The sequence below is a fragment of the Lynx rufus genome, unplaced genomic scaffold, assembly GCF_022079265.1.
Source record: "Lynx rufus isolate CCGP_SWC_20201006 ecotype Redwood Valley unplaced genomic scaffold, mLynRuf1.p SCAF_3, whole genome shotgun sequence".
NCBI classification, from domain to species: domain Eukaryota; kingdom Metazoa; phylum Chordata; class Mammalia; order Carnivora; family Felidae; genus Lynx; species Lynx rufus.
In genome coordinates, this window is record NW_025814845.1 from 120,073,848 (window position 1) to 120,079,948 (window position 6,101).

At 38.0% G+C, this 6,101-nt stretch overlaps 1 pseudogene; it reads right to left on the reverse strand.

The window, feature by feature from the left end:
• Positions 1-943: 943 nt before the first annotated feature.
• On the reverse strand, positions 944-1,790 carry LOC124521300 (60S ribosomal protein L6-like; annotated as a pseudogene).
• Between the last annotated feature and the right edge of the window lie 4,311 nt (positions 1,791-6,101).

The following is a 6,101-nucleotide window of genomic DNA, read 5'->3' on the forward strand; positions in this document are numbered from 1 at the left end:
CTGTATGTTCAGTTAAAAGTTCAACACTAAATATACAATTATTTGTTTTTGCAATATTAATGTGGATACAAATTTAGCAGAGCCCTGTACATCATGGGTAAAGTAATGGTCTTACTAAATTAAGAAACTTACAGAGAAAAATACTCTTGGAGTTGGCTCTGGCACACAAATAAGTTATAATTTCCTCCAACAAACTGTCAATAGTCTACCATTTGAAATAGAAACTACAGGGGCGCCTGGGTGGCTCAGACGGTTGAAGCCTCCGACCTCGGCTCAGGCCATGATCTTACCCTTTGTGGGTTTGAGCCTGTGTCAGGCTCTGCGCTGACAGCTCAGAGCCTGGAGCCTGTTTCAGATTCTGTGTCTCCCTCTCTCTCTGCCCCTCCTCTGTTCACGCTCTGTCTCTGTCACAGAAAATAAGTAAACATTGAAATAGAAACTACAGATGTCAAAATTTATAAACATTAAAGTACTATAAAAATTTCATGATGAAGCTTATGTTAAGTACCCGAAATGTATTTTTGCAAGGTCATAAGTGCATTCTCTCTTTGCTGTTCATCCACAGATTTTAGAAATGTTTCAGCCTTTAAGAAAACTATTTTGTAGGGGCGCCTGGGTGGCGCAGTCGGTTAAGCGTCCGACTTCAGCCAGGTCACGATCTCGCGGTCCGTGAGTTCGAGCCCCGCGTCGGGCTCTGGGCTGATGGCTCAGAGCCTGGAGCCTGTTTCCCATTCTGTGTCTCCCTCTCTCTCTGGCCCTCCCCCGTTCATGCTCTGTCTCTCTCTCTGTCCCAAAAATAAATAAACGTTGAAAAAAAAAATTAAAAAAAAAAAAAAAAAGAAAACTATTTTGTAAATCAACCTACAAGTCCTGTAATGGCATTGAATTATTTTCTTCTTATTTTTAATGGATCAGTTATTTAATTAGGTTCTTTGTAAGAAATTTAGAACACCAATCTGTGAGGGTAAACTCCATTCCGGAGGGAATACACAAAGCGGAGGTAACCCTGAAGCTGAGGAACAGCTTTGATTTTTGGCAGAATTTGCAAGTCCACAGCTTTCTCATCAACCTTGCACTGCTCTGTAATCTCATATTTTCTCTTTCTCTGTGTCGAAGATGTCACATTGCAGGTGTCTGGGTTTACACGGCTTCTTCTTCTTAAGGTAAGCATCGGTGAGGTGTTTGGGGATTTTCGCACTGCTGGTATCAATTTTGGTGGAGGTGGCAATGACTAATTTCTGGTGTGTTCTACGAAGAGGAACTCGATTGAGGGACAGAGGTCCGGTCACAAGTAACAAGCCACACTCAGTTGCTCCAGGAAAACCACCCTGTTGCTTCTGTGGTGCCCAGTGAGGACGATTAAAGTGGTCCCTCGCAGTTTCCTCACCTGCTGACTGAAAGGTGTTTTGCCATGGCTCAACAGCTTCTGAGCACACCTCCTGTAGGATGATGCCCAGGCATTTTGCGCAGTTTAACCACTCAGATACCACCATTCTTGCCGCCACCAACTGGTTTTGTGACAGTAGCAGAACTTCTTTTTCTTTTCAAGCCTGGATTTAGCTGCTGAATACTTCCTCTTGTACACAGCCTGTCTCGAATACATAGCCGGTTGGGAGTATCTACCACTTCCTCTGACCAGGACAGGGTCTCGGCTGCAGTGGGGCTTCCCCTTCTTTGACGTTTTAGCCTTGAGGTTGCCCTTCTTAACGTTGCCACCAGCATCAGCCTTCTTGGCTTCAGGTTTCTTCTCCTTAGTATCCGGCTTCTCAGCTTTTTCACCCAGCATCTTGCAAGATGGGAAAGAATGGCATTGAATATTCTCTGAAAGAACTCTGCATTTAAGAAAAATGTTTGGAAATCTATTATCAAAATGTCCAGTGAATTGAAGCCAAAAACTAGTTTTTGCAATAGCTGCAAACAAAGGCAAATTTATCCCTACAAAAACGGGGACATGAACAAATTAAATGATGAGGCCTCAAACAGTATGCAAGATTTAATTTTAAAATTCTGTAAAAGCCTTTGAAATGACTTGCAGAAAAAAAATCTTTTGATCCAGTTCCTTTTTTTGTAATTGGATTATATTATGTACTGAAATGCAACGAAATTGAAAAGACCTATGATTTTGCAGCATCTGTTTTGCAAAACACTAAAAATATTATAAATGGAGAATTTATTTTATGAACTTTATAAGGTAGATTTTTAGAGGGTAAAGCTTTATAGGGTATATTTGTAGAAAAGGAAAACTCTAAACTGAGACAAAAGACAGTGTCTATAAAAATGTTTGAACTGATACATTTACATATTTCATTAAAAGTAGAATTGAGACTATCTTCCACTTGGAATTTGTCTCTGAACTTACTAGGTAATTCAGAACCTCTAAATATTTCCTCAATTAAAATATTATATGACCAAAAAATCCCATATAGTCTACAAAAAAAAAGTAAATACATGTCATTTTCAAGTGTATTAATATAATATTAACTGAAGATTTTAGGCAATTTTTGAAAAATTAAAAATTTAAAACCATATTAAAATAGTAATACATCCTGCAGAAAAATATTAGTGAATTAATATTAGAGAGATATATGGTTTGTGCTAATTTTTTGTTTAGACAATCAACATAATTTTTATAGTTTGCTTTTCTCTACAAGAAAATATGTCATACTACTTTTTAGAAAAAAATTTATCTTTGAAAATAATTTTTATGAAAACTATTTTATACATCAGCCAATATAAATAATATGGTGAATTAACTGTTCAATGAATAAATATTTCAAATATAAAATTATAATCAATTTTAATGTATCCTTTCATTCTCAAAAGTGTCTTGACTTGCTGTCTTATTCTGCTCAGGTTACCATCACAGAATATTATAGACTGGATGGCTTACCAACAGGTATTTATTTTTTCACAGTTCTGGAAGCTACAAGTCTGAGATCAGGGTACCAGTATGTTTGGGTTCTGGATTCTGGTGAAGCTTCTCTTAGCTTGCAGATGGCTGCCTTCTGTCTGTGTCCTCATACCTCACATGGTGGGGAGAGACAGACCAAGCTTTGTGGTGTCTCTTCTTACCAGATCACTAATTCCATCATGAGGACCCCATGATCTCATCTAAATGTAATTATCTTTCAAAGACCCCACCTTCAAATACCACCCCATTGTGGGTTAGGTTTCCAAAATACGAATTTTGGGGGAGACACAATTTAGTCCATATCTCTTGAACAATAAATTTTGGGGCCCCATACTTAAGAATCTTACTATCATAGAGTAAGGAATGGTCCCTTGGCATCAGAGTCCAGAGGCACAGTCCTGGCTTGTCTTTGGTTGTCAACATCCAGTTCCAGAGCATCCAAATCCAAATTGACATATTTGCCTTTAATCTGTTTTCCAAGAACAGCTCATTTTTAATCCTCTTCTCCCTGTCTGTGAAAGATTTCTACTCTTCTGGGCCTCTCAGCCCAGCCTATGTTCCTCTTGGGGATACAGGCCCTCCTTTCCATCTTTTAGGAAGTACGGAATTCTGTGAGGCTGTCCTCAGGCATTTAAGCGGTTCATTCTACCATTGCTACCTTACTGCTCAGTTGCCATGATGAATGTTGGGTCTCTCTAGGAGGCTTGCAACCTCCTTGGGAAGTTAGCCAATGGTTCTCTGTGGTCTGGGATACCCTCAAAATAATTTGAGGTTTTTATTGTTCCTCCCTACTCCTGGCACTTGCCTGAGGGGATGTCACCAGGTTCAGGGATTCATCACTATCTAAAGTCTGGTCACATCCCCTCTTATTTCTCCTTTCCAGAAAGTTGACTTTATCTCTTTTTGGGGAAAAACGAGCTCTTAAATCATTCCACAGTATTTACATAGACATAGTTTAAAATTTGGCTGTCATATTTTTGGAACCCTCTATCAAATAGCTTCACACTTGCAATCAATTGCCTTGGGTTTGAAGATGATTGTGGCTAAAATGAGTTGAAAAACAACAATAAAAATTCAAATGACTTTTTTGTATACTGTATTTACCCTTGTTCTAAATAATGAAAGCTAGCTAGCGGCTCCACAGGGGAAGACAAGACAGGAATGCTGGAAGGACAAGCCTTAGTTATTACCTCACAATGTCCTGCCAAAAATGTTGGAATTTTAAGACTGAACAAAATCCTTATAAATTGTTCATCAAGTCCACCCTTTTGTTTTATAGATGTCCTGTGTAAAGTGAGACCCAGAGAGATTAAATGATTTTCTTTTAAGGCTGCACAGATTTTGAACCACAGAAGTAGGGCTACAATGAACTTTACCTCCACCAAGTACAGGAATTCCTTTCACTGATTTACACTATTTCCATATATATATATATATATATATATATATATATATATATGGTTTTCTGAATTTCTTTAAAAAAGTGGCATCAAAAATTAGACATGTCACTTCAAGTGTGTTCAGAAATGGGGTAGAATTCGGACAGCCTGCTGACTTCTGGATGCTACACTTCTCTAAGTGCCAGCTAAGACGCTCTCCTTTTGAGTTTTGATGATGTCTCATCTCAGTGGTGGTTTGTCATAAGCACCTGCCGGCTATGCTGTCAAGCCAGTTCTCCTCTCTCTGTATCATGTGCTTAATTTGCGAAATTGCATTCAAAGTTCAGGCGTCAGAGTGTCATAGAATAATGTTGCTTTATGGGGCACCTGAGTGGCTCAGTCGGTTAAGCGTCCTACTTCAGCTCAGGTCATGATCTCTCAGTTTGTGGGTTTGAGCCCCGCACTGGGTCTCCACTGACAGTGGAGAGCCTGCTTGGGATTCTCTCTCTCCCTCTCTATCTCTCTGCCTCCCCCCATTTCTCTTTCTCTCTCTCTCTCTCAAAATAAATAAACTTAATAAAAGGATAAAAATTAAAAAAGAATAAAGTTGATTTAATAATTTATGTTGCTAAGGAAAAGGAAAATGATTTATACTGTAAAAATGAAGCCCTTTCCTATTAGTGTATAATCTAAACCATAACTGCCTATTAAGAACATTTTTCTCACAGAGTTGAAAGCCTTTCCAAAGGTTTTCCATTTTAAGCAGAACTTTTCAGGTACAGATGCATTCTGAACCCCATTTTTTCCAGCTTTAGGTAGGACCCCAGCATTTTAATCTGTCCTGTGAGACACTTCATGTCTTGGCAAAAACTGAAACCTACCAGAATTTTTAGGGAAAATAATTCTAAAACTGTCTTACTGTATATGAGCAAGGTTTAATGGCCTTTTAAAGCATACATTTGTTTCTGTATGACACTTAATTGTCCCAGTTTGTTTGGTCACTTAATACAGAATTTTAAGAGGGATTATAATCTCTAAGTGCTATCAATGCATTCTTTCTCTATTTGTGGTCCATAATGACAATAAACAAGTAATAACATTCTCATCTTAAGAACTGCAGGGCACGGGCAGCACATGAATCTTCACTGTTCTATTTTCTACATAGGAGAGTTGTCTTTTTTACTCCAGATTAATCATGGAGTTTGGTTTTTCTGCTCTCCATATTAACTGAAACTTTCTTGAACAGTAAGATCTTAAAACATATATGGCTACAAAGCAGATTTACCTCATCTGTAAGAGAGAGAAAAAAATAAATCTGTTAAGAATATTATTACAATTTTAGGGCCCGAGCATAGTTATTTTAAAAACATATGGAAACACAAATGAGAAATAGACAATTTAATGCAAATGTAAGATAATTTATATAATTATTTCCTGCAATGCTTCATCTTTCAAAATAGGGTAATAGAAGGGTGCTTTGCTTAAAAAAAAACAACAAATACATTGTGTATAAACCAGAAAGCATGCATAGCAGTTCTGTTTAGAAGATAGCAAAGTACCATGTAAAAGGCCTCTGTGTACTTAGCCCACCCACCAACTGGAAGGAGAGCTGAAAAGAAAAAGGGGCATCTAATCCATGGAGTTGTTACCACTGCATCAAACCTGGGATTTTCTTTCCTAAATGGTACTCACCGAGTGGGGTCTTAGAGCAATTATTCAGTACCTTTTTGCAGTTAGGTACCTATTCAACTCAACATAAATGTCCTTGGGTTTTGTTTTGTCTTGTTTCTAACATGTGTTTTCCCCCTGAC